This window comes from Phocoena sinus, chromosome 1 (assembly GCF_008692025.1).
Source record: "Phocoena sinus isolate mPhoSin1 chromosome 1, mPhoSin1.pri, whole genome shotgun sequence".
In the NCBI taxonomy this organism is placed as follows: domain Eukaryota; kingdom Metazoa; phylum Chordata; class Mammalia; order Artiodactyla; family Phocoenidae; genus Phocoena; species Phocoena sinus.
The window spans coordinates 72,263,012-72,288,972 of NC_045763.1; the positions used below are offsets into that span (position 1 = coordinate 72,263,012).

At 36.1% G+C, this 25,961-nt stretch overlaps 1 protein-coding gene across 17 annotated transcripts in view; it reads left to right on the forward strand.

Moving 5' to 3' along the window:
• The first annotated feature begins 7,882 nt into the window (after positions 1-7,882).
• ADGRL2 (adhesion G protein-coupled receptor L2) overlaps positions 7,883-25,961 on the forward strand; it is a 177,470-nt gene continuing 159,391 nt past the window's right edge. For 5 of the 17 annotated variants that reach the window (XM_032633573.1, XM_032633540.1, XM_032633515.1 and 2 more), the window contains exon 1: positions 9,822-9,951. The gene's annotated coding sequence lies outside the window, so the exon portion shown is untranslated. Of the gene's footprint in view, positions 8,184-8,628; positions 8,730-9,821; positions 10,059-10,198; positions 10,218-10,540; positions 10,814-11,545; positions 11,674-25,961 lie in introns of those variants that run through there. The other 12 variants (XM_032633532.1, XM_032633490.1, XM_032633483.1 and 9 more) reach the window with 11 other exon arrangements.

Below are 25,961 nucleotides of genomic sequence, written 5' to 3' on the forward strand. Positions count from 1 at the left end.
TGGGGATGGCGTATGTTTACTACTTTTTAGTAGCACCTCGAGCACTGAATTGCGGAAAGCAGGTTTTCCTAGTGTTGAATAATTGCCTTTATTAGTCTTGCATTTTGAAAAATATGTCAGCCTACAGTCTCAGTAAAAATGCAGGATTAAAAATGAATATAGAAAATCACATGCATGTTTCTCTGACATTAAATCACCCTGCTGTGTCAAATGTAGCACAAATGGCCTTTTAACAGGGGTCCTGTGCAAACAGTGGGTGATCAAAGCACACATGGGCAGCAACACCAAGTCACACTGCTGGTGTCAAGGACAATGTATTCTGAATTCTGTTTTGTATTTCTTCTATGATATTGTGCCAGAAGACAAATATAGAGACACAGGTATATACAGATACATGTGCACAAATTTTACAGAAATTAAATAATTCATTCAAATAAATTATTTAAATGATTTAAAAATTCTTTTGTCAAACAGATTAATGGAACCTTGTTATTCAAAAGATAAATCATTTAAAATGAAGTGGCAAAGACTTCAAGGGCTAATAAAGGTTTTATGAGAGATAAACTTTTAATGAATTAATACTTTTGCATGTACTTATTTTCTATAAACATAAATATACACACAAATGCTTACAACGATATTTATATCAACATTTCTGACTGAGTTTTTAAGAAAACAGTATTCATAGTGTTTAAAATAATGTATTTTTATAGATTTGGTTTATTAGGAGCTGATGGATTACAATTTACCAAGCAAAGTAGAGGAGGTTTAAATAATACTGCCATAAATATTATTATTTGTGTAATAAGATAAAATAAATGAACTTTTTTTCTATTTGTAACATATATGAATCCAGTGATCATTAGTCTTGAACAATTTTATATATGCCTTCTTCCAGGGCTTGAAATGTATTTAGCACTCAAGTCTTTTTTGCTGTGGAGGTCTTAATCAGAAAGATATTTTGCTCTAGAAAATTATGGTGAACTAGTATTTGTATAACAAGACCTTAATACCCTGGGAAAAATTTTAAGGATTTTTCTGAAGCTCAGTACACATTCTTCAGCTAAATTTTGGCATAGTTTCAGTTGAGACTCCAGTGAAATTCAATTGGTTTATTTTATAATTAAAAACAAGGAAATCATAGTAACAAAAATATATAATGTATAGCACTCGTGTTTATAATAGAAACATCCATAAAGAAAGAAACATGTTCTAACTTTTCTCATTACTCCAGAGGGAATTGCATCTTTAATCACACAAAGCACAACTGCTTTCTAATTTTGTTTAAAAAGTGTTTCAATACTTACAAAAACCAGATCAGGTTATTGTAAATCTAGAGCAAATTAGAATCATTGGCCTCTGCTCAGCTCTATGTAAGATTTCTATGTAAATCATAAACTTAATGGCATACTAAGACACACATCTGTTTCAGTTTTGTAGAAGTTAATAATCTAACTAGAGTATTTAAACACTTCTTTCATTAACTGGAAAATTCAGGCAAAGATAGACTTCCCTCAGTGATAAGGTGTAATATTTTACCTCTGAATTTTGATAAGCTATAAATCTACCTAAGTAGTTAAAGAGTTTTCTAAAGATTGAATTTAGTATCTATTTTTGATATCACATGATTTCTTCCTGTATAGAAATATTCAATATAAATAACAGGCCAGCATTATCTTCTCAAATCTACATCTGCATAATTCTTTTTGATTTATATAAATCATATTTAAAATCATTTTGTAACAGGGCACTGGCAAGTAAACACTGAATAATTATATGAAATGTCAAAATTCATTAAAAAAATATTTTTCAGATTCCTTATTTGATTACCCATAAGTTTATTTTAAAATGATAAATGATAGTCTTCTGGGGATCTATATTATTTAAAAATAGTTTACATACTTTGATTTCTCAAACACTTACATTTTATAGCTAGCATTCTTTTCTCTGATTTTATTTTAACAAATTCAACTTTTCTCTGATTTTAACAGACTATAAATATTTTTCATGTTATTTCCACAATCTCTTTCCTTGAGACATGCCACTTCATATATAGCAGTAGCAGAGTATATTATAATGAATTATTGTGTTTCAATTATCATTAGATAATAAACAGGAAATTAGTTTTTCTTGCCGTGTATTCTACATTGTCTGAACAATTACATATACGTGGTTTGAATTTGGGTCATTAAATTAAGGTAGTAAGGACATAGTACTAATTAAATTGGTGTCATAAATTACAGTCCCATAATGAAGGGGAACACTCTTTTAATGCACTAATAATCCTCTTTAGTTATATTGTAGATATGTGATTTTGATAACCAGGATAGTTGGATAAGAGTGTGGATGGTGTAGTGCAGCACATCCCAATCATTGAATCAAAATAATTCAAAGAATGTATTATCCAGGTGATAGTTTGGCAACTTCTTTTTAATGTAGAATAGCTGGAGAGATTATGTGTTTTTATTGTTTAGCCTAAATCAGAATTTCTTCATTGAATATCACTCAACAAAACCTTATCATTACCAAATCATTTCAGTATCTCTTTGAGATATCGATGACATTTTAGTATGATTCTAAATTTGGATGCTAATTAAAAGAAAAAAAAAGATTCTTTTCTAATGCACTTTTACTTATCACAAAAACGTATGCCTATTACATCATTGTTTGGTCTAGGACCTAAGTGATGGATTTCATAGTGACTTTAAGAATGCATTGTAAAGAGTTGCAATAAGTTGAAAACTTAAAGATTTAAATTATTCTTGAAAATAGAGATGGCAACATTCTATTATCAAGAAACTATGATGAGAACTTCGTTGAGAAGAAAAATCTCTGCAAATTGCTGTTCTAGTTTCCATATGCTCAAATTTATTTTTATTAAAATATATACAACCAATAAAGGCCTTTTAAAAATACAGTAAAAAAGATAAGTGTAGTTAAAAAATAACCATCATATTAATTAGAGGACAAAATAATGAATAATGTTAGTAACAACTTATACGATCAAAAAGTCAAGGTCAAACATCTCATGTTACACAATTTTAGATTATCAAATATTTTCAAAACTGTACCAAAGCAATTTTGTGTTTAAAAATACTAAGATCACATACTTCAGTTATCATTTTATGCTGTATCATTAGGATAACTTCAATGTATTCTAATATGATATATTAGAAGTGTTATATAATTATATCTTTGACTCACTTTCTAAAATGCAAAGAGGGCATTTGTGAATTTGTTTCCTGACTCTTAAAAGCCTTTTGCAAGTTTTGCCATACTACAGTGAACTATGACATGAATAATCAAAGTCATATTCTCAGAGGCACTAAAAATTCAATTTAAACTTGCGTGAAATTGCTGTTTCACAAAGACTTGTGCTTTTAGGTTACTTTTAGTTTAACAATTAAAAAAAATTAAAGAAATTTCATCTGTTTTTTTTTTTAAGAAGATGTTGGGGGTAGGAGTTTATTAATTAATTAATTAATTAATTTTTGCTGTGTTGGGTCTTCGTTTCTGTGCGCAGGCTATCTCTAGTTGTGGCAAGCGGGGACCACTCTTCATCGTGGTGCGCGGGCCTCTCACTGTCGCGGCCTCTCTTGTTGTGGAGCACAGGCTCCAGACACGCAGGCTCAGTAGTTGTGGCTCACGGGCCTAGTTGCTCCGTGGCATGTGGGATCTTCCCGAACCAGGGCTCGAACCCGTGTGCCCTGCATTAGCAGGCAGATTCTCAACCACTGCGCCACCAGGGAAGCCCCTCACCTGTATTGTTGACAGAGGTTTGCATGTATAGAAAAGGGACGAGGAGGCTCAATTTTAAACTACATACTTTAGTAAGAAAACATTTGGTTGTGAGAATTTATGATGAAAAAATAATTATAAGAAGTCATAGACAGCTTTCTATAAAATGAGTGTTCTTATAGTTACACTTCCTGGTTTGACAGAAACATTGCTAGAAGACCTATAAGACACGATTATAGAAAATCCTCAAGGTGCAGATATTACCAACGATTATGAGAATAATCTATGCGAAAGCAATAAAGACTGACTTTGAGTTGGGTAAGACTCAGTGAAGCAATATTATGAGGGGCAACTTTTTTTTTTTTTTTTTTTTTTTGCGGTACACAGGCCTCTCACTGTGTGGTCTCTCCCGTTGCGGAGCACAGGCTCCGGACGCGCAGGCTCAGCTGCCATGGCTCACGGGCCCAGCCGCTCTGCAGCATCTTCCGGGACGGGTCCCCTGCATCGGTAGGCGGACTCTCAACCACTGCGCCACCAGGGAAACCCGAGGGGCAACTTTTTTAACTCGCTTACTTTTGAGTATCATAATGGTATAAAAATTGTATAATCCTTTATACACAGATAGACATATATAAATACTCTAACCACACAGAAAGAGTCAAGCTACCAGTTGTTTTGGTGGATATTTTTAAGAAGTATTAATTACAAACTGATAGTTATTTAATAATATATGTGATCAGGTACTTCTAAATAACATCATTAAGTACAGCACACCATAATCATATTTATAATACAGTTTAAACTATCATTATTTTTGGAGACTGCATCTCTACATTTTAGATAGGGTTTGGCCTTCTTGGACCAAGATTTACTCAGCCTGGAGAGAACTGGGAGAAGAATTAAAAGCTTATTGGCAAAAAAAAAAAAAAAAAGAAAAAAAAGAAAAAGCTTATTGGCTTTCCCAAATGCTTTCATATGTTTATTCTCGCATGGAAAATGAGTTCTGATTTCTTTTCAGCCTACATGCATGGCAAAACTAAAACGAAAAACAATGCTAGGAACTTTCAACGAGTTCTAGTTAAGTCTGGGTATTCACATAATTGCTTTGATCTGCTCTAGAGCTTTAAAAGATTTATTTTCTAGAGTAGGGAAAACGTTTCAGCACTAAGCAACATTGAACAGTAATGAAGAAAAGGGAACATAAAGTTTAGGATGAAATCTAGCTAATTTTATTTCTATTTCTGTATTAGAAACTAGAGCAGTTTCACATGTTTTTATTTGTTTTGTTTTAGAACTTTCACAGAGCTCTCTCATCAAAGGCAAAAATAATGAATACAATCTATTCTCACTGGTAGTTCTCTACAGCTTGTAGCTCAAACTTCACACAATTTCTGATCCAGCATCAAGACCTGGATCCTCTCTCTGCCCCACCCAAGTCCACCTCCGTGTGGCCCCTTTTAGAACTGGCTTACCTATATCCAAGTTTGCCAGGGTGGGGCATTGAAGAGGTTACTGTGTTCTACTGGCTTATACTAACCGCGATACTTTGCAACCACGCCCATTTTCATACTTTTTCAGATTCGCTAAATTGGTACCCATACTATTAGCATTCATATTTGTATTTTGACAAGTACCTCATCACTTCCCTCTAAATGAAGATGCCTGGATGGTAAATAGCTTTAAAAATTAGCACAATTTCTGTATCAGAAATATGTGAATCCATTGAATAAAATAATCTTTAGTTTCATAAAGATGTTTAAATTAAAAACATGAGTTTCTACAGTTGGAAAAAACATGTATGGTTAAAATGTTTGAAGCCCATCAATCTCTCAAACCACATAAGCTAATGAGTTCCTTCTGTTTTCTTTGAATGAAATCACCATGCGTGGTTAGATGTTGATTTAACATAAAACAAATGGAAATGGGTGTTTCCTTTGTCCTTTGTAGAATTTATTTTTAAAAACAATTAGCAAGTATTATGAATAAGTCAATGATTTTGCCATTACTTAAATAATAGTACAGATTGTGTAGTTAAATTGATTGGATTGCAGGGAATGCATAACATATTCCAACTCCCCTTAGCTTGCTAACATCTGTGGACATTATTAAGTTTCTCATTTCATTTTTTTCTACCATAACACCTGTATTGTTATAAATTATGTTTTGAATTGTCATGAAGTGTCAGACAAATTATGTTTTCTGGATGTGTGTGTGTGTCATTTAAGTGTTCTTTTGTAATGGCAGGTTTGTGGCTAACAGCTTAATCTTGAATGTATCAATGCAATTAAAAGTTCTGTTTCAATTCTTTGTGGATGAAAAGAAGGTTGAAGCATTATTATGTGTAAAGTGCAAGGAAAGAATTAAAAATTCTTTAATATTTAAAACATTATCCTAGAGAAGGGATACATTTAGATATAATTATAAAAACAGCAAGCTTATTATATGCTTACGAAAAAAGTGTTGAACTCTTTGAACTCTATAAAATACATATACTATTGAGTTAAAATTAAAAACTTTTTTGAGGCATTTCCCACTCCCTATAGATTTAACCCACTTCTGACAATTTCTTTCCCCTCCCATGCATCCTCCTTTTTTTGTAGTCTCTTCAGGAACATAGTGGAGAGTGACTTACTTATGTCCTGAGCGTCAAAATGCATCAGACCTAAGAAATGAAGACAGTGGGTTCTTCCTGAGATTCTTTCTGAGAGAGTTAAATAAACAAGTAAATGAGCCAACATGTGGGCAGCTTAATTCAGGCAAAATTTTCTATTGATTACTTACTAAACTTACTAAATAAAAACTTCAGCCCAAGTTCTGCCTCCCCAAAGAAAATAGCATTAAACTGATCCATGCACTCATTGGGACTTCATGAGAATCATGCCTAGATGAATGAAAAATCTTCAAAGATGAACAAAAGAAAGGGCTAAAATTTTTCGGTAAATGCAAATTATTATCACTTTGACATATCTTGGCTTACAATACTGAATAAAATAATTTTAAATTTCAAGGGAGACTGTGATATAAATGACCACTGAGATCTGCGAATTCTATGTCTTCCTTCTTTTCAACTACTTTAAAGAAGCCTGATTTAGTTTTCCTAGGTAGATCTGTCTTATGTATAAATTTTGACAGATGTAAAAACGAAATAAGGTTTCACACTAGCTCTGCATAAGTGTTTTTTTTTTTTCTAGACTAGTTTATATCCTGCACCGATAATATTTGAATTATGTTACCTAAGAAATTCCAAATGGAAGTGTTCATGTAGTTTAAAGCACCAATGCTCTATGTGGCTCCTCTTATCTTTTGTATTGGTGAGAATGTTAAAACATCAATACATTAAGTAGAAAAAAATTTGATCATCAAGGATTCTTCTTTGAACCTGAAAATTATAATGAATCAACCAAAAGAGCATGTTTCAGTGATTTGCACATATGTACTTTTAACTTGATTTTTTACAAGTTGAGAGAAAACTTGACTAATAGCTGGATTTACCTTAGTACTACAAATATTTGGCTTTGAGACAAAATATAGGTATTTAGAGTCTTCATGTCTTTTGAACAATCTGCTGTTGACATTTTAATAACACTGTTGTTTGAAATGATTTCTGACGTATGATGAGTGCAACATACCCACAGCAACAAAAAGTACATATTGTTTCTGAAAGCAAAGAAGCTCAAGTTTCATCCTATTTTCTAGAGATTTTAAGTCTTGGAGAATCAGTTTTTCCTGAAAACCAATGCAAACAAGCTTCTTTAATTGATGCCTTCATTCATTAGTATAAACAGTGATTTAGACATACATTTTAGCTCAGAAATTTTGTAATTAAAAAAAAAATCCAGGTTTGATTTTACTCGTATGCAAAGGACACAACTGGCTTTCGAACATTTTTCAAGCACGATTTTCTCCGACGTGGTCTATTCTCTTTAGTTTAGGTCCATCGTAGGCGCTGTCTGGCTGTTTGCTAACACTACCAACAGAGAGGCGCAAGGAAGTGTGGTCAGAGGACAAGAGCAAAAGCAGTTTCAATGTAAGGAAATGAGGGAAACAGACCTAAACAGCACGATGAATGCACTTGCGAGTAGAGCCTTGTAGTCTCCTTTCCTTCCTTTGCTTGTCCTGGTGGGTTTAATCAAAAACAAACAAAACGCTCTTGTGAAATATAGTCAATAAAGTCAAAGTTTGGCTAGCTCTCTGTAACTACAAAGAAAAAGTCATCGCAATTTAAAAAAAATGTAACTTTCATTAACGAGCCCGCCGGAAATCTCAGGTATCAAAGACGCATTAACCATGGAGCGTCCCCCGCGCGCCCCAGCCGGACGGAGGCAGCCGAGGCGAACAGACGTTCTTTCTCCTCCGAGCAGTCACACAAAAGGAGGGCCGCGGAAACGAAAAGTTTAGGGGCCTCCGGCTCACCGCGCGGAGAAAAGAGAAAACCTGGAGACGGGGTGGGTAAAAGACGCATCCTGGGCGCCTCTCCGAAGTGCTGGCTAGGAGAGAGCTCCTGAGCCTGGAGGGGAGAGGGGAGGAGACCCCGAGTTCCGGGCCAGCCCCCTGCCCCCCGCCTCGGAGGCTGGAGCGCCGCGCTCTCCCAAATACCTTTCACTCCGTTCCAGAAATAAAATAAATGTTTTTAAAGTGCGTGTGTGTGGACAGGATGGACAGCGCGCGCCGCCGGAGCGCGCGGAGGACCGAGCGCGCAGTGAGTGGAGTTTGGGGAGGTGGGGCTCGGGATGGAATGGGTGTGTTGACGCTGGGGGCTGGATGCGGAGCCCCGAGACCCGGGGGGGCGACCCGATGGGGAGGAGAGGAGGGGCGCTAGGCACCGCAGGCCGCCTCCGAGGCGCGTTCAGCGGCCGTGCGCACGCGTCCCTCGCCGCCGCCGCCGCCGCCGCCGCAGCCCGGACAGCCCTGCGGCCGCCCCGCCGGCGGAGCCGGGGCCGGCCTGTTCTCGGGCGGCTGCTGGGCCACCGCCACCCGAACAGCTCGAACCCGTAAGTGTCCGCTTTCGCTCTCCTCCGCCTTGCTCGGGTGCACCACCGACGCAGCTGCTCAAATGGGGTGGAAAATGGCCATTGGGCGGCACTGAGTTATAGATTATCTGCTCCACGTTTTGTACTTAGCTGCCTGTAATCTTCTTTTGAGTTTGCCTGAGCCCCTTGCTGGAAAAATCAGGAGGGAGAGGTTTGGTCTTTGCCGCTGTACAAGTTAATATGTTTACATGATTAGGCGAACTCGCGGGGGTGGGGAGGTGGAGATCTGGGGTGGAGGAGGTGTTGGAAGAGGAGGAGGAGGAGGAGGAAGAGAAGGAGGCTGGGAGGTGACTCCAGTTCAGACCTCGCGGAGAGTCTGTGTCAGGACTTCGCACTCTCCCTTCTCTCTCCCTCGCTCCCTCTCTCTCCCTCACACTCTCTCCGCTCACACACTCACACTCGCAGAGGTACCGGAGCGAAATTGGGAGCTTACCGGAGAATCCTTGGGATCGTTGCGGGGGGGGGGAGGACACCTCCCCTCCGTTGCTGCGCGTCGCGTGTCTCGTCCCTACACCTCCCCGCTTCCCCGAACCCCAGTCCTCGCCTTCAGCCAGTCTTGGGGCAGCGGCCACCGCTCAGCCTCGGCCCGGAGACCCGAAATGTGAGGAGGGGCCGCTGCAGTCTCCCGCCCCAGGCCGCAGGGTCGGCTCGAGGGATGCCAGCCGGCCGGCGCGAACGGCGGGCTGAGGGGCTTCGCCTGACGAACTGAGTTGGCCTCGCGCCGCCAGCGTCTGCCCGCCCCTCCCGCGTCTGCAGCTCGGAGAGGACTCCCAAGTCTGCGCACCTCTGTCGAGCTTTTTGCCTCTGCCACCCCTTTCGCTCTGCTTCCCGAATTTCTTATCTTTTCGAGGGAGCGTGCGGTCTGGGGGCGCGTGCGCGTGTGCAAAAGACTCTTCTCGCGGAGCGGCGTGTGGGAAACTGCAGGAAAATGTTGACCTAACCCCAGGAGCCGCCCGGCGCTGGCTGCTTGGCTGGAGGAGGAGGCGGCGGCGGCGGCGGCGGCGGCCAAGCAGGAGGACGCGCTGAGCCACGGCGCTGCTTCCCGCTCGGACTCGGCGGCCGGCGACCCGCTCGCGGCCGGCCTGGACCCTCGCCGGCCCGGGTGGCCGCTGCCCTCTGCGCCTCTCTCCGCGCGGCCCCCGCGCCAGACGGCCCGCCCCCGGGGGCGCGCTCGCAGACCGAGGTAAGAGCGGTGGGAGCGAACAATGTGCCTCTGTGCCGGGCTACGGAGACCTGTTTGCTTTGCGCCTCCCGCCCTGGGGTGGATGCTGGAGGTGGAGGGAGCCGCGGGTGAGTTGGGGCTCGGCTGTTTGTTTATGTTCGGCCGGGCCGAGGGGGAGACCCGCGCCGGCTCGGGTTGCTCGCCCCCTCCTCTTCCTCCCCCTCCTCGGAAATCGATCCGCAGAACTCCCCTTCCCGTCCAGTCTGCTGCTGCTTCGCCCTGCGAGCGTAGGGACGCTCACTTGGCTGTAGTCTAGTTGCAGGGGTCTCCGGGAGGAGAGGGGAGGGTAGGATTGGGTTCGGCATGTTTTGATTTACTGAAAGCTTGGGTCAGAAGGTGCCGTTCGCTTTTTCACAGCCCGTCTGGGGAGGGGAAGGTGGGGCGCACCCTCGGTGGGGCCGGAGGCCGGGAGGTGAGCGCGACCCTGTTCCCCCGCCTCAGCTGCCTGCAGACCCGTCCCGGGCTGTGAGTGGAGCGGGGAGGCCGAGCGCTGGGAGAGAGTTCTGGGCAAGTGGACGGGGGGTGGGGTGGGGGGATGGGGGGATGGGATGAGTTGTTGCGGGTGGTTTCTTCTCGTCGGTTAGGTGGCGTGGAGAGGCGAGGATGTCAGCAAAGCGCAGCCAGATGTGGCCGGGCCAGCACTGTGGCTGGCAGCGATTGGGGCGGCGCAGCGGGGCCGGGCACCCGGCAGGCTCTGGGGAGGCCGAGTGCCTCCCGCGCCTGCAGTGAGAGGGCAGCAGCGGGCCGCGCTGGGCCTGCGGGCGAAGTTATGGGGTGTGGGCTTCTGGGCTTGGCGTTGGGGCTGCGAGTCTCTGGAAGCCTGGTCTGTGGGAGCCGGGTGCCGGGTGCCGGGTGGGGTGCGACGGGGGAAAAGGGCGTGGGAGTGGCGCGAGGCCGGGGAGGCCACCCCCCGCCACCGGCGCTAACCGAGCGTGGGCTCGTTGCTTGGCTGGGGCTACACGACCCTCTGGTGGAGAGGCGGGGGCGAGGGAAGCGACGAAAGCGCCGCAGCGCTGGGGAGGCACTCCTGCGAGAGTCCTTCGCTTGGGATCTGGAAAGTTTGTTCCTTTCGCCAGACTGCGGGGTTTGGGTTAGGGGAAATCGCTGGAAGCTTTACTTTGTGCCAAAGTGTCAATGAGTGGCGGCTAAGGAACGTATGTCTCTATTCATATTTATTTTTGTATCCTCTGCTCACTCCGTCCCCTGAAAGCGTAGTTGGAGGGACAAGTCCTGCGGTGTCCGTCTTCTTTCCCCACCTTCTGTGGACTCCTCCCTCCTCATCCTTTTCCCCTTCTCTGGCCCCCCATTCCGTTCTTCCTGATGCAAACTGTTGTCTCAGATTCAGACCCGGGAAATGTTTTCCTCCTGTTTCTTGAAAGGTGTCAGGCTGCTTAGCAGCTTCTCCAAGCAGCCTGGGAGCGTCTGAGCCGCAGCCACCAGCCATATGGTTCCCGTTACAAAGGCCAGGTTCTTAGGCACTCTCCTCCTCGCCCCCGCCCCCAATTCTTAAATTTTCTTCTGCATTCTTTACACTATGTGTACTTCTGTCTTCCAGAGGCGTACATTTAACGGACGTTGGTTGGTCCATTCATTTCCCTGGCAGTGTTTGTCTGGAACGGGCCCCACCGAGTTTGCTCTTTGCTCAACTCGAGTTGCACAATGAGGAAAAGTCACATCCGTTTGGTAAATGATTGCCTGTTGGGATGTCTCTTACTAAATCAAGTTTGATCTTGGGCAAACCTTAAAAGACAGGCACTAAGGAGGCAATCTGCCTCTATAGCAGAAAAATAGAATAGTTTGTGTGGTGTCTTTGGCAACATTCCCAGTTGTGATGGGACTCTTGACCTAGGTAAAAGGTAACTTTGTAACTTAAATTTAGTATCTAAGAAAATCTACTTCTGTTCAGGTGTGTTATGGAACTTTTTGTTGTCCCTCCCTCCACCCTCCAATACATTTATGCATAATAGAATACTGCAGAACAAATGTTCTGTTGTTTAGTTTCTTCAGACATTCCGATTCTCTCCTTTTGTTACTTGCCTCTAAAAGAGGTGCCATTTCACATCATTCTGCACAAATTGTTTGAATTAATGCAAGTGTGAATTCTTACCATTTGAAGGGGACCATTAGCATATCAAAGGTTTCTTAGCTTCAGCTCAATTGAGAAAACTTCAGCCTGTCTTCCATTTGCTTCCAAGTGGAGGCCCAAAGGGCAATGAGAATTGTAAAGGGTAAAAATAGGGAGGTGGATTCAGGCTGTGTTTCTGAACTTTTACTGTTTTGTAATTATGTGAGGGAAAAACATTGTCTCTTGCTGTGGAGCCCTTCCAAATGGAAAGACAATTATCTTCTATTGATAAATGGTTTGTTCCTACAAAAAGAGTGACCTTTTATTTTATGATAGTCACTGTTGCCTGTCTTGTGGTCCCTTCAGTGGAAGAGAGAGTGAGAGCTTTTCCTTCTAACTTAATACTTTTCTAGGGCCTACACTTTGTTATATTAGTAAAATGGCTGAGAAAGTCTTTTAATTAATGTATAAAACAATAGAAATCTTGTAATAAGAGGACACTTTTATACCTAGGAAACTTTATTTTTAATATACTTGTTAAATTAATAGGTAAAAAAAAGTCAGTGGAGAGTTTTGAATATTAAAAACTCAACATGGACTTGTTAACGCAACTTCTGTTGCCAGTGTAAGTTTGAAAAAGATTTCTAAGTGATACTCAAATTTTTCATGAATTTCATATGGAGATAATTGTTTGAATATTGATTGTTTTGTCTCAAAATTTTTGTATTTTACCTAACAGTAAACTCTAGAGGTCAGCTTAAAGGAGGTTTTTCTTAATATATATATAGCTAGAGTATACTAATGCTGTTTTACATTTGCAGAGAGATACGTTCTCTGAATTTCTTTTAACAACTCAATATGCATGAATGAAGAAACAAATAAGAACAAGTACTTGGGTCACTTGGGTCATTTTATGGCAAGCAGATGGGTCAAGGGAGAACTTCTATCTTCAACTTCTGGGGAAATATTGGTTTTATTTATTTAGCTTTAGATTTCCTAAAACCTAGTTTTAAGATGAAAGTGAATCTCAGGGACGGTTTGGAGATTTGTAAGCGCATATTTTTTATAGTTTTACCTTTGATGGTTGGTTGATTTTGAACGTGAATTGATATCCCTTCATTAGAGGGTTTTTTTTTTACACATGTTCAGAACTCCTTTTTTTTCTTTTAAAAGTGAAAATTAATAAAAAGTTTTGGAGGGAAAAATAATCATTAATCACCTAACATTTTTAGTCTTCAGTGTAATAGGATAATACTTTTTTTCAGATTAAGATGAGGACTTTTTAGTGGCATTCAAATTGTATCTTATTACCCTGAAATCATTTTATCATAGTTTATCTATCTGATCTCTTCAGTTGTCTAAGAGCTACTTTCGAGGTAAAAAGGCCCACATTGATGTAATTGCTATTATTGCACTTAAGTTGCTGTTAACTAGTCTGCTTTGAATGCAGAGTGCTATAAAGAAAACACATTATCCTTTAGAGCTGTTAGTGATGATCTAAAAATTGTCTTGAAAACATTGCTCTTCATTTTATATGATGGTGATCGTGAATTCCGCAAATCTCTAAAGATGTAAAATGCAGTGAAAAGATTTTTCAACATTTAGATGACAAAATTGGACTACTTAGAGAAAAAAATTAATGTGTTGTAGAAGCACTTCAGCTGCCATTTTCAGTCACTGGGTTACTATGTGTTGGCAACAGAAAGCAAATTTAGAAATGCAGATAGCTCTGGGAGCAGGTAGTTTGGGAAATCAGAATATTGAATCATGTGGGGTAAAACAAACCAATTACTTGAGGTTTTGACTTGAAGATTTCCACTAAATGTAATTTTTTCCAGCCTTTTGACTCTCTGCTTTATTAATGGACTAACGTCAAAGCAGAAAACAAAACTTCCAAATGTTATAAAAACTAGTATAAGTATACAGATCTCACATGGAGTACTACAAGTCTTAATTTAAGGCAAGCAGTTGGAGTTTTTATTGCTGCAATTTTCACAATGAGCAGAAACGTTAACACCAAGCTTCTGGGCGTTTCCTTTCTTAAAATTATCAAGAGGAGAGCTTTAAAACTATGGTTTACTTGGGGTTAGAACTTTGATGATTATTGGAGCTTTCTGTGTTTCATTAAAATTTTTAAAGTAGTATTTTAGTGTCTTAAGTAATATAGGAATATATGAGCTAAGATTGAGATGTTAGGAAGGTCAGAAGGTAACGAGAAGTCTGCACACCATAGTGATAAAATATTATTGCTCTATTTTCTATGAAAATATTTATTTGGCCTAACTTTTGTAAATAAATATTCAGTAACACTGAGCTTACTGTCAAGTGTAGTATGAGATGAAGAGAGCGTTACAGTGTATTTTATTCTAAGGTATGAGCCAAACCCTACCTGATAGAAATCTGTTTTCATTTTAATAAGAATCCATACCACTTGCACAGATTAACTGTACATAGATTAGGAATGAAATGCAGTTTTGGAAATTTGAAGAATTTAGTGTCATACAGGATTGCTATTTAAAAATAGTAACTTTAGCTGCTAGACTTGGAAAGGACTTAAAATCCTGTTTGTGTTTTGGTCGTATCAGTTACTAAGGTAATTCGTTTAAATATTAGTTCACATTACCTAAATAGATATCTGTTTTTAACTATTTTCAAGAAAGATTAAAACATTTCTATTTTAAAAATAGATTATGGTCATAGCTTGGTTAACTTCTCTCTTACATAAACTAATTAGTCTGTAGTCCCACCCAAATATTCATCTCTTCAAATAATTCTTGATTGAAGGTTGAAAGGTTGAAAAGTATTTAATCACCCAGATTACTGTAATTAGACTTGATGTTATTAGAAAAATTGAAACTGTTATCTAAAATCTTTTGCTTCTCAAGATTGATCAAGTAATGATTATTATTTTTTAATGCTTTAAGAAAAAGGTTAAGGAAATGGGTTAATTTAGAGATAGTTAATTATTGGAATTACGGAAGTAGAATCCTAAAATAATGACATTTTTCTTGACCTGGTGTGATAACTTTTAAAGGAGTAACTATAACTAGGATCTAATTCCTAAATTTTATTCACGACTGCGATGTGGTATTTTGAATTTAATATATAGGTTTTGTTAAATATATGTTATAAACTATAAAAATACCTTAAATGCTATTCTGATGTAAGTAGGTATTGTTTTGAGTGGATCATTATGTCATATAAGGAAAGGTCCTAAACAACCAAAAATACCTAAAAAATCTTTTTTAGATCATTTATCTGATGGACTTAATGTAGGCTATAATTTATAGACACTTTCCAATATATTCTTACCAAGTTTTTAAAAAGCTGTTTCTTATTTTGTAAATAAAATTTACAAAAAAATTCCCTTATTTTGTAAATAAAAATTACCTTAAAAAAAAAAAAAAGGTAGAGCGAATGAAAGAACCAAGTGCTTAACACCTGCAAGTAAAGTGCAGCTTATAGCAAAATGCTATTGATTGCTTTGGAAGCACAGAGCAAGTTTAAATACAATTTGTTTAATTACAACAAAAATGCAGTTTTATGAAGTAATATAGTTTGTCTTTGCAAAGGATTTTATGCATTGTGCAGTGGTAAATAAAATCCCATCAGTTGTATAAATTTGTTCAATTACCAGAATGGCTAAAAGAAAAAATAATCAATTTACTTTGAAAAGCAACAGAAATTAGATTACCTTGGTTAGTAGGAACTTGCTAGTGGTGTCTAAATTGCTTAATAATATCGAAAGTTACCATGTTTCACAGTGTAAGGATATTGGCACCTGTTTTTATATGCATACATCTTGTTTACTTGGGGACTTTGGTTATGTGAACATTTTTTCTTTTTCTTTCCATTTTTGTTTTTATGGAAGCTATTGCATGACATAGTTGCTTTTCTGGATTTCTAGAATTCGTAATCAGTTGATATTTCAGATCAGTGTAGTGAAAAATCAGATGTAATTTTACGAATCAAAAGGAACTAATCCATCAGTAGGGATAGCTAGGTTATAATCAGCCAAAGAAACACATATTCAAAATTTTTACTGACTCTAGAATTATACGGGACTCTAAATCTTAAATTCTTATAGTAGTAAAGTGGCATGGGATTCATCGGAGCAGATAGCTGGGCACCTGTTTCATTACCACCTGGATTCATTCCGGCACCCAGATTTATCCAAGTGCAAGAACAGGCACAACTGCCTCTCACAGCTACCCGGCTGTTTTTAGGTCATGAAGTCAACTTCCTGGAATTTCTGGGGAAACCAGTTGAAAAGGGAGGACAAATGTCACTTTAAATAGAGATGTTTAAATCAGATTTTTGCCTGAGGGTAAAATTTAGGTCTGTTTTAGCCCGGATGTAATATCTCCCTCTACAGAGCACAGCATTAATCACGACCTGACAGGAAAACGTATGCTGAGCAAAACGGGCCCCTGTTGGTCTTGCCATTGATTTTTTCCAATCTGTGAGGAGTACATTGTAAACATTAAAATTCACACACAGGGATTACACCTTAATCTCTGAATTTCAGTAATGAAATGAGTTGCTTAAAAGAAGCCTACTTAAAGCTGAAGATTCTTTGGGAGACATTTTTTAAAGGATAGATTCAATACTTCAATAAAAATAGAAATATAAGATTAAAAAGCAGGCAGGTTAAGCAGAAGTTAACTTCCTGAAATAATGACCAGATCTTAATTCTGTTTTAAGATGCGTGAAGTAACTTCAAAAAAATTGTTTAATCTGGTAGCTGAAAAAAGAAACAGGGATAAAACTATTAGTTCTTGGACATGAGAGATAGGAGAAGTTGAAAAGGTAGTTAACTTTAGACTTAGATCAACTCAAACACATACTACTTTGCCAGAGCAAAACCAGATACAACCCTGTGTCTTTCTCTAGATGAATAACAAAAACTTTAGCCATTGTAGTAGCAAAGAAGAATGCACTGTGAGATTCCTAATAAAAGAGAAAGGATTTAATTTTGTTCTTTCAGTTATTAGATACTACTCTTTTAACTCCTTTCTTGGTCTAATATATACACACATGTACTTACTTACATAAGCATACACTTTTGACTATTCTGTTTCTCTGTATACATCAGTATTTATTAACAGCTATTGGCTAAAAATTAGCACAGGTGCAAGTTTAAAATGTAATGTATGATTAAGGTACCTGTTTTTAAACTGATTCTGAAAATGATATGACTTACTTGATCTCTGTTTTGTTCTCAAAGGTATTTCCTGCCTTTGGACCATGAAATTCCTGTGCTGTGCACACTTTGCCTCATTTTGTAGGTGTTTTTACATCAGTCCATACCTCAAACAGATTATTGCACTGGATTTAGATGACATAATAATCTAACCCCAATTACTGTCAAAAATGGTTGTTGGCTGTCGGGGGTGGTCTAGGTGACCTTGCATTTGACTAATGCTTTCTCTTGTAGAGGAGAGTAAATAGTGTTTATCTGTAGAGAGAGGAAAAGAGAATTCTCCCTGTTTTCTTTATAACGTGAGCTCTAATTTTAATCATTTATTCTTAAAATTAAATAGTATGACACCACTTCATATAATGGGTGAGTGTTTACAAGATTTTCAATAAGATCTCTAGTTGATAAAATATTTCTGTTTTATGTAGATTATATTTACTTAATCAGTTGTCAACTGCAATTTACTACATGAAAAAATCATGTTGAAAGCTATTTTCCCTGTGTCTTTACTTTGAAGAAAAGTATTTCTGTTTGGAATTGTTATTTCTTTATTCCACTGGTACCTTCCCTGCAGGAATTTTATTCCTCTGCTTTAAAAGCCTACCATTTTTTACTGTTTATTACTGTGGTTATTGATAAGAAATTACAGAACACATTTTTTATATAGCATGTTCTTTACTCATCTTATTAATCTCAGGGTGCTTATGGTATGTATTAAATCTTAAAATTCTTGGCTTTTCTATGGTTAATGTCCAAGACAGTTTGGGAAATGTTAATTTTGGTGATGTAAGCTTATGCATTTGTATCCCAGTGATTGCATGTATTTTCGTAGAATTTGATAAAGGCTTAGTGTATTAAATGAAGAATTGATCCATTTTATATATCTTGTTTTCCATTTCAGAAGAGATGGACGTAATTCTAAAACACTTGATTTTGCTTCATATTCATCAACAAATAAAAATTACACTAAAATTATGATATGCTAGATATTTTCACTTTTACTAAGGACACTTTACTGTTTTTGTCCTTTTCAAAGTTCTGTTTGTCATGTGGAAGATATTTGACTATTAGGTGCTTCCTCTTGATAACATCATTGATGATGAATAATGGGACGTCCCCTCCCTTTGTTTTTTCTGCTGCAAATGCTTTGTCACCCATAGCCTTGATGGAAGCCACTTTTTATATTGCCTTTGGTTTTAAACTAGGTCTGCAGCCTGAATATTTAAAAGTATAAGTGAAACAAAATTTTATTTCTTTCTTGTAAGTAAAAAGCTCACTAAAACCTCTGCTTATTATATGTTACTTTTCCCATTAACCTTATTTTCTTTGTTTAATTGGAAAAAAGAAATATAATTGATATCTCTGTATATTTCTGTATGTTTTAGTATGAAAGTTAGCATACCTTTCATAATTTTATTTAAGAATCTTAGTTTAAAAAATCACTTTTTATAAGCCTGTCAATTCATTTATAGGTAAGTCAAACTGACTTGCCTCAAATTTACAGTCACTGCTTATATGCTATAAAAGTGGGGTATGCATATTAGAAGGGGGAAATCTTAAAGGAGAGGGGAAATAAACATAGTCCAGAAACAATTTTTTGGCAAACCTTGCCCCCAAGACTTTGAAATGGTTCTTAACTTTGCTTTTTTTCCCCTCCCTTGGCAGAGATACACCTTTATCTCTGTATACCTGGGGAAAGGAACATAGCAAAAGAGGAAAATGTGTAAACAGAAACCTAAGACAGATTCTGAAAAAGATATTATGGAGCGGTAAAGAACATTTTTCAAAGCAACTCAGTTTCTTTTTCCTTTTTGTATTGAATTAATGAAAATATATTTATTTTTCAAAAGTAAATACTCTCTGGTTTAAGTTTATGAATTCTAAATAAGAAGAAAATGTAGTTGTTTCTGTGGTCATTTAAAATTGATTTTTTATCTTTCACTGTAAATCAGTCGTAAGATGCTGCTTTTGATTGCTTACTTTGCAGTCAGAAGATGCACCAGGTAAATGGGTTGGGCAGCTTTGTGTTGGGTGGTCTACCATTGCAGGCTGGTACTGTGTAAGCAAGGTAATGTTTTCTTTTCCTTGAAATACACTTTGTGAGAGCAACTCTTGGGTGACTGAAAAGTTTGTGTATCCTCCCTGCTCTAGCTGCATTCTTAACCAAGATGAAGTACAAGAATAATAATGTTGAACCACAGATTTTCAGGAGCAGTTATTTTAATCAGATAATTGGTAAGGAGGAGGGAACAATGCTAGATAATAGCATTTTTATGCAACGGTGACCTGCATCTTTACGCACACAACTGCCTCCATGTTTCAGATATTTTTGCTAACCTTTGTTATTACCTGTAGAGGGAGCTTGCATATGAGATAAAATAATCAAAGCAGTATAAATTGATTATTTCCCTTTTGAAAATGATATTTTATTAAGATATTTTTTATTCTTGTTTGAGAAAAATTGTTCTAAGGAAAATAAAGCATTTTGAGATTAGCCAAATTCTAGCGAAATATAATGCCAGGTATTTATCATTTTATATATTTACAGATTACATTTTATTTTCTGTATTTACCTTTTCTTAATTAGTAAAAATTGCTAGTAAGATAATGAAAATAATGAATCAGGTTCATTTTGAGATTCTTATTTTTTTAAATGATTGGCTAAAGCTCTGGGAGGATGGTCTCAGACCTCTCGTTTAATACCTAATAATTGTTAAAAGAGCGATCCGAATATTTTAGATAATTTTCCAGATTATGTAAAATGTAAAACAGTCACTTAACAGTAAGGGGTAAATTACATTCCTCTACATTTAATTAATAGATCAAATTAGGTGTGTTGCATATGCTCTTTTCTAAAAACAAAAATGATCACCTTGGATTAGTGACTTTTACTTGAAAAAATGGACTGATTCGTGCAGTGACACTTAAACAAGGAAACTGCTAATAAGGACCTTCTGTTAAGTGGGTTAGGAAACTGCTAACTTGGTAAAAAATGAATGCAGACATGATAGACTGCTTGATTAAAAACTGAATTCTGTTTATGAACCCCGTGTCAACTAAATTTCTAAGAAATTATTAATCAGATACTCAGGAATACTTGAGAGTTTTGCAAGCAGGTGTTTTGATAATCTGGCTGGAAAGACTTTAAGAGCATTTGGATCTCTTTAGCGAGCGAATTTTTCACATTACCCGAGTATGTTTAATTGTGCCAGGAAATTTAAGGACAGGATATTGTGTTAAATTCTACTAAAAATGAATCATTTTATTTTAATTTTACATTTTGGTATGGTAACATTGCTTAAGAATTTGCTTGTTAGGAAGAAGGAAGGTTATCTACTTACTTATCCATCCTTGAAAAGAGATATAATAGTTCATTTTTTCCCTTAGTTTACCAAAGGATGAGATGACAAATAAAAATATTTATTTTGTATTTTAAAAGGCTGTTTCTTACTGAAATTTACTGTTGTGGATTTATTATTTTATTAGCTAATCTTTACTAATGTGGAAAGTTAGATTATTAACTGTTATACAGAATGACCCTGTAAGTTTGGAAACTGTTGTCTAATAATGAGATTTATGGTACTGGCATGGGCTTTTGTATAAGTACTACCCTCCCAGCATGGTCCTGTATTATGTTAACAAGTCTGTGCTACATTTACGCAGAACATTTTCATATCAGGGTAAGAATATTAACAACAGCAATTACATTTCAATAGGATTACGATGGTATGTTTTACAAAAGTGTCCAAATACTCCTTTCCATAGAATTATTGATAGACATCCTGTACTGCCAACTTTACTTCATTGCCTTAAATAATATGATAAAAAGAGATTTCTTATCATAGTTGGTGCTAAATATGATAAGCACTGGAAAATGGAATCTCATATTATAGTTTATTACCCTTTTCCCTCGAATATCACACCTCCCTTCACAGTGAGGTAAGGGTTACTAGAGAGAATTCATTCCAGGAAAATTATTGCGTGAGGAACAGTAAGTGTCACGGAGTGCATAACTTCTGTGAGGTTACTGGAAAAGCACAGCTAGGGTAAGTTCTACTTGTTTTGTCTTAAATCTGAAGGTAGACTACTGAGTGATTTTTAAAATAATGACATTTGAATTGTGAAGAAAATGTGTTATTGAAAAACTATTGTTGTAAAAGGATTATTGTTATTTTATTATATTGGGGATGTTTATGATGAGAGAGTTAATTGACAGCTGCTTTTCAGTTTAAAATAACCCAACATTGTAAATTACCAAAGAAATTTTTATTAAACATTCTCAAATGAATAATAAAAAAGAGTATGAATTTTGATAAAACATCCTGTCATTTGTATAAATGTTGAGTAGATATGTATGTATTAGTTGTTCCTGCATCTATATGAGCAGATCGCTTTTTAAAATAAGCTATGAGGATAATATAATATAAAGAATAATTCTCCAGATAAGGGTAATATATGTTATGAATGTACATTTGAAATAATCTTTTTTTAGTATAAGTTTTATAAAAATAGAAATTCCTATAAAAAAAGACTTGATACCTTTTTACTGTTTGAACTGAAGCCAAATATTTTAACATGTTAACATCTTAAACAGAAATTAACAAAACTGTAGTAAAGCCTAAATAATATTCCTTCAAAATTTTGTATATACCTATATGAAGAGTCTGGAATGCAAAACTGTGAATCTGCATGTTTTCATAACTGTATTGGAAAATAATTTTTAAATGTATTTTAAATTGCCTTATTACCAGGATTTAAAAACTACAGTTTTCATTTTAATTATAAAAATAAACAGTATTAATTTCTTTTTGCCTTTATGTTTCAAAGGCGTTTCCTTTCATCTATTTGATAGATTTGTTCAAATTGAAAAAAAAAGACTTTTTATTACGTATACTTCGTATAACATGATTTTGTGACATTCACATAATATTGTTAATTCAGAGCTGCATTAAAGAGTGAAAATGTTAAGACCCTAGAATATCAAATTTCTATTCATTTCTAAAAAGAGTAAGTTATAAGATGTTATGTATTTTTAATAAAAAGTATGCTATTTTAGTAAGAAAAAGATGTTACAAATTATCTCCAATAATTCAGGCATAATTGTGTTGCCTTATATAAAAATAAATACAATACCTAAGGAAATATCTGAAATTCAAAATAAAAATACTGATGCATTTTACTTATGGATAATTTTGTCTCATATTTGCTTTCCATATTTCAATATAAATATGATTCATAAAACCTTTTTTGAGATTTATATTTAAGAAGGAAAAGAAAACCTATTGAATCATTGAATTTTTATGTAATGTTTTTTTAAAAATTAGTTTATATTTAATGCTCTTTAAATCAGTTTATTGATTCAAAAGGCATTTTTGTTTTGACCAAATGTAAGTCAAAGCAGAAAGGTAGTTGAGTGGCCCTAAGTAAAAAGTTGGTTTAGGTTCAACAAAAAGGCTGAGCCCAGCATTTTACTACTTGTCAGAGCATCGTAACAAATGCTCTGTTCCCTTAGTAGTAGTTACTGGCCCCCAATAACTAATGTAAAAATAAATACCTGGGCCTATGAAATGACTTGAATTACATTTCAAAAAAATCTTTGTTTTAACTCTTTGCTATGTGGGATTCAGATAACAGCTGCAACACGCTAAGGTATTTAAGAACACAGTTCTCAAAGCACTTTACTATCTTCGTGATCGCTATAGGACTTTAGGGTTGATTAGCGCTTGTAAAATATTTTGTAGAACTGTGGTGACATAGAATTATAATAAACTTGATGGTCAGTCGTAACTTTTATACTTGGCTGTTTTAATAATGTAGTCACTCTCCCACATCTCCCATGTGTTTTTTTTTTCTTAACTAATTTTTTGGTATTGTGTTATACGTTAAGTACGTAAGTTCTTTAGACATTTCAGCCTGGAAACCTATAATTGGTTTCATTAAAATGAGAATAGATATCTTTTAAGACAATTATTATTCAGTTAATAATATTACATGATTAAAAAACCCAGGAACAAATCTTAAGTATCTTAGAATTCACATTTTCTAGAGTTGAATTTTTCAAAAACATTTAGAATTGATTTTTAATAGTTTAAGAATATTCTTTAAAGAAATTAGAGAATAAGAATTAGAGCTCTTTAGAACAATACTAAGTTGAAAACCCTATAGTACAACCATTGCTTAAGTATTTTAAGAATATTGAGAATCTTGTAGATTACATATACTAATAGTTTCATTCTCTATATTGCCTGTTAATTCTGTGAAAACCAAGAGGAGCTATCAAGAGGGTTGCAATTAACTCACCGAGATGTTAACTTTTAATTGAACATAAACTAAAATATAGCTTTAATTTGTTAGCTTACTTTATTAAAACTGATTTTGCCTGTTTTTAAGGAGTAAGTCATCGCAAACTCCAACATACTTATAAAATTGATGATAATGTCAGATATTTTTTGCATTCTTAAGAACATCATTTTAGTATTTTGTATATTGATTTAGTATTTTTGACATTCCCTCTGATAGAATGTTTTCTTCAGTTGTTTTAATAATTTGATGTTACTCATTTCTGAATTGATGGCTGAGGGCCTTATTTCTCCTTTTAAAAAAATTGTCATGTTTTTCATTTGACTTCCCAAGTAAACTGCTGTTTGACCTCCTAAAGAGAGCCAAGATAAACATTTAGTGTTTTCTATCAGTGTACAGTTTTTTTATGTAACGTAGAATCTCATTATTTGGTGGTGGTCTTCAAAGTGTTTCTGTATGACAATATATATTAAGGCCTCCATAATTAAAAAAGGATATTTGCTATACCTTTATGCTTGGTATTATTCAACTCTTGTAAAACATTTTTTTAATATTGGGCCTGATAATTGATCATTCATTATAGCATATGTGTGAGCTTTTTATATTTGCATACTTTTATTCAACCTACAAAATAAAAACTATTTCATGCATTTTTTTCTCAAAGAAAATATAGAAGCTTTTCATTGAAGCACCTTAAATGACAGTTTGAGGAATGCATATATACTGCCATCCTATGATTAAATTTGTGTTCTGAATAAAATTATTTACAAGAAAAAATAAGGTAGTTTGTGTATAAAAAAGATTGGTATGGGCAACTACGTAGCACAGTTGTTGCCTTTGATTGGCCTGCCATCCTACTTTATTTAGATTTGTTTCAATCAAAATATGGTAAGGAAAATATATATATTAGTTATTGGCCAGGATTTGGCTGAAAATTAGGCTCTTCTATTATCTAAACTTAGAAATTATTGCATTATGTGTAAGACAAGTTTCTATTGATTTTCTCTCATCATTTCTGTTAGAATCTACAACTTAGATAAACCTTTGTGGTACTTTTACTGTTTTAATTTGTTGACATTATATTTATTACATAAAAGAGATCTAAAAAAGAGTAGAAAATATATGCAGCCCTGTATAAGAATAGGATTTTAGATAGGGAACTATAACAGGTGTCAATAAATCAAGTAGGTAGAAAGTCAGACTAAAACTATTAGGAAGGATTCCGGGAAACAGAATGTAATTTTAGCTAAAATTTTCATTAACACGGCTTATAAAGGTTAACTTTTGGACGGTATCACAGCTATACCATTCTGAATTTTTAAAGCTCTGCTTATCTATTTGAACATTCATTCCTTATCAAATTGGCTTTTTAATGCTGAGTGCTCATGAAAGCTTCAATATTTTACATAATTTTAACATACAATCAAAAATTGATGAAGTAAAAGTGTTTGACATCTAGGTTAAAATTTTTTGAAATCACCTATCATGATGATATAGAAACAGGTTTAAAGATGGGACTTCAGTTCATTTTTGTTGTTGTTGCTGCAAGATTTATGAATAGATTGAAAATTATTTTAACAAACAATTCAGTGGAAATTAGAGTCTCCCTGTCTTTAGTAGTGAGATTCCTTTATATGGACTTTGAGTTTTATTGATTCTGTGCAAGCACAATAGATAAAGAATTGAATGATAACAAATCTAAAACGGCATAGTTTTTGGTTTAATATGTATGTAATATATTACAAATATTTAAAAATTGAAAATTGTTCTTAATTCTAAATATAATAATCATAAACTTATCTTTATCTTTCACAGTATAGTGCAAATACCTAATGGTGTATTTGGTAGTTTAGCTGAAAGACAGATTTTCCGTTTTTGGTTAACTTATATTCAAGACTGTTAATCTACCTAAAACTCCCTAAACCAACTTTTAATTTATAGGGACATTTATAGGGTACAAATAAGATCATAAAGGTAAAATTGAAAGAAGCAAATCTTAATTTTTGTGTCAGCCTTGTTACCATTCTATGTTGTGCAATTTATAGGTTTCTCAAGGTCAGGAGAAATCACTAAGCCAGAGCGATCCAACTCTTGCCATTATCCTACAACTTACTCCCAGTTTTGATAAATTAAATTGTATTCAGATGCACAGTCATAGAGAATTTTTAGTATATAAAATAATTCTTTTGAGAGTTTAATTAAAGTAAAAGTCATACCCAAATCTTTTGAAATATAGGGTATTTCACGTGCAGGTATGTTTTCAAAGTACATTATGTTTCTGTAGTTCAGAGCAACCTTTCCTGGCAATGTTGCATGTGTATAAATGACAGGTAAGGGCTTGGGTTTATTTTAGTAATACACAGTGTTTATAATGTTTTGGATTTTACCTTCAAGATGTTATTTTTG